General features: G+C 43.4%; 1 long non-coding RNA gene across 1 annotated transcript; it reads right to left on the reverse strand.

Moving 5' to 3' along the window:
* Positions 1-1007: 1007 nt before the first annotated feature.
* On the reverse strand, positions 1008-3311 carry LOC138955385 (uncharacterized). Its single transcript, XR_011452218.1, has 2 exons — positions 3206-3311; positions 1008-1541 (listed from the first exon to the last, which is right to left on the reverse strand). It is a non-coding gene; the product is annotated as an uncharacterized lncRNA (long non-coding RNA).
* Positions 3312-3665: the final 354 nt, after the last annotated feature.

Consider the following 3665-nt stretch of genomic DNA (forward strand, 5'->3'; position numbering starts at 1 on the left):
TTCGAGTCCGTCTGTCCGATGTTTGTTTTCAAGCGATCCATTCGAAACTGGTCAAAATATACATTTTTTGAACATTTTCTTGTTAAAACATTTCAGTTCTTTTACCAGTAGCCTAACTATTTCATTTGGCATCATTTATCGTAATCGTTGCACACGAACTCTGTCCACCAAGCTTTGCAGCAAATATCCACATAAGAAACTCGTTGTGCACAACGAATCTTTCAGGGGAGAGAAGCACGTAGCCATTACTTCAAATCAGGGCCGACAACTCGAAGAGGGGGCCGGCATGAGACGCCGGGAGGGAAGGTGAGCCAAGTTGGGGCGGAGGGGGAGGGGGAAGTAGCTGTTGCCTGTTGGGTGGGAGAGGAGCATGGGTCATTTCAGGTCGGAGCGAGGTCGCGGTGAGGTCAGCGCAAGAGTGAAAGGCCAGGGGGGAAAGGGGAGGAATGATGGTTTATGTGTGTGTGTGTGTGTGTGTGCGTGCAGTGCAGGCTGGGCGGCCTGTGATGTGGAGTGAGCTGGTCAATGATATGGTTGCACCGACTGTTGTGCTGGTACTACGGCGTAGGCTACATAACAGAATGCTTTGCGAACACTGCTTATAGAGTCTATACCTTGTGGTATTTAGTTTATGCACACGTGAATGAAATTCTACAAGCAGTATAATGGACTTCTGGTTTATGTAATGAAACGCTTCTTTATAGAGATGGGTGTGTGTGTGTGGGGTGTGTGTGTGTGTGTGTGTGTGTGTGTGCGTGTGGGTGTGTGTACATGTGTTTCAGTGTGTGTATATGTGCGTGTGCGCGCGCGCGCGTGTGTGTGTGTGTGTGTTTGTGTGTGTGTGTGGGGTGTGTGTGTGTGTGTGTGTGTACATTTGTTTCTCCGTCTGTTTACCAGTCGTTCCTTTCGTTCATGCGTTCTCCACTGTGCTTGACTTTTGAGTGGGCAAGGTCAGTACCGGAGGAGGAGAACAGTTACAGGTTCGCTCAAAACACGTTGACCTCAAGTTGTTTTGGAATCTTTGTAATTTTCAAAGCAGAAACGAGTGGACAGTGTTAAACATAACTACGATTCCTGTGAACTTCAGGCACAGTAAAATGCCCTGAAATGTTACATGCATAAATAGTCGACCGCGCGGCTTTCGGACCGATCCTCCTACTCCTTCTCCTCCTCCGCTTCTATAGGTCAGCCGCCTTGACCACAACACCACACCTTGACCGTCAGTCTTCCCGGCAGGACATCTGTGCACGTGCAGTCTGCCACTGGTCAGCGTATCGGCCAGTATCGGTCAATGTGTGTCAGTATCTGCTCTTTCGGTCAAACGGCCGCCCCCTGACATTTCTAAAAGTAGATAATTCAGTTACGGCTAGCGGTAGAATAGCTTTGGTTGCGGTCAGTCTGAGGCAGTGACCGCAGGAGATTAGTGGCCGGGCATGTGGGAGGTTATCGTGGTGACCACACGTGCTGCTTGAGCTGGTGGGCTGGTCGATAAGGGTTGGTTCCATCTTTGGCCTTGGATTTGCGGTTCGGGGCAGTAAATACTGGCAGGGGAAAGAACGTTACAAACACCATTATACTCGATGCGTTTCAATGAGTCCCATACACAGGGACACAAAGGGACCGACAGAGATAGACAGACAGACAGACATACAGTTGTTCGCGCGCATGTATACACACACACACACACACACACACACACACAATAACACACACGCTCGCACGCCGCACGCACACATCCGCTCTTGGAGAGACCAGAGACATATAGATAGAAGAGATGCGAAGAGCGGCATCGCAGAGACAAAAAAAAAAAAAAAAAAAAACAAGTCGCGTAAGGCGAAATTACTACATTTAGTCAAGCTGTGGAACTCACAGAATGAAACTGAACGTAGTCCGCCGCTAGTGCAAAATGCAGTGAAAGTGACGAGCCTGTTAGGCGCGGTAGCGGTTGTGCTGTGCTTCGATCATAGCACGCTTTACTGTACCTCTCTTCGTTTTAACTTTCTGAGCGTGTTTTTAATCCAAACATATAATATCTATATGTTTTTGGAATCAGGAACCGACAAGGAATAAGATGAACTTGTTTTTAAATCGATTTCGGAAATTTAATTTTAATCATAATTTTTATATTTTTAATTTTCAGAGCTTGTTTTTAATCCGAATATAACATATTTATATGTTTTTGGAATCAGAACATGATGAAGAATAAAATAAAAGTACTTTTGGATCGTTTAATAAAAAAATAATGTTAATTACAATTTTCAGATTTTTAATGACCAAAGTCATTAATCAATTTGTTAGCCTCCATGCTGAAATGCAATACTGAAGTTCGACCTTTGTCGAAGATTGCTTGGCCAAAATTTCAATGAATTTGATTGAAAATTGAGGGTGTGACAGTGCCGCCTCAACTTTTGCAAAAAGCCGGATATGACGTCATCAAAGACATTTATCAAAAAAATGAAAAAAAGGTCCGGGGATATTATACACAGGAACTCTCATGTAAAATTTCACAAAGATCTGTCCAGTAGTTTACTCTGAATCGCTCTTCACACACACACACACGCACAGACACACACACAGACACACATACACCACGACCCTCGTCTCGATTCCCCCTCTATGTTAAAACATTTAGTCAAAACTTGACTAAATGTGAAAAGCAGTCTGGTTACATCACGTTTACGCCCCGCGGGTTAGGGGGAGTCCCATATTGGTTGGGACGAGAAAGAATTTACCCGATGCTCCCCAGCATGTCGTAAGAGGCGACTAACGGATTCTGTTTCTCCTTTTACCCTTGTTAAGCGTTTCTTGTATAGAATATAATCAATTTTTGTAAAGATTTTAGTCAAGCAGTATGTAAGAAATGTTAAGTCCTTTGTACTGGAAACTTGCATTCTCCCAGTAAGGTAATATATTGTACTACGTTGCAAGCCCCTGGAGCAAATTTTTGATTGGTGCTTTTGTGAACAAGAAACAATTGACAAGTGGCTCTATCCCATCTCCCCCCTTCCCCCGTCGCGATATAACCTTCGTGGTTGAAAACGACATTAAACACCAAATAAAGAAAGAACATCACGTTTAAAAAAACAAACATGTAAACACAGATTGTTAGTACACATGCATACACATGTATTTTGCAAAGTTCAAAAGCATCAAACAAACCAATTTAAATTTGTTTACGTCAAGTTGAAACAAAGTGAATACATACTGCAAATGTTCACGAAGAATAGTTCGTCACAGAGCGTCCTGTTTCAGAAATTGTATGAGTAAAATAATAACACCAAAAGACATATATATAGATCCGGACGATAATCTGACTAATATTTCTTGCATTGTTCGCTACAGCTGTTGCATGTTCTTACTTACCTCAGTAAGCTTCTGGATTAGACAAGAAGAAAGGCAAAAGGTCAACCAAGGGGTAGCAATTTGTTTTGTTAATTGTTTAACACGTAGTCAATATTTCACGCTAACACACACACACACACACACACACGCACGCACACACACACACACACAAACACACACACACACACACACACACACACACACACACACAGTAACACTAACACATGTGCACAAAATGAACACACACACACCGCGCGAGAGAAAAAGACTACAGGGAGGCATTGACGTCAAAGACTTTCGACCTTGACGTAATTACGTCACTA

Source organism: Littorina saxatilis, unplaced genomic scaffold, assembly GCF_037325665.1.
Source record: "Littorina saxatilis isolate snail1 unplaced genomic scaffold, US_GU_Lsax_2.0 scaffold_1467, whole genome shotgun sequence".
NCBI lineage: Eukaryota > Metazoa > Mollusca > Gastropoda > Littorinimorpha > Littorinidae > Littorina > Littorina saxatilis.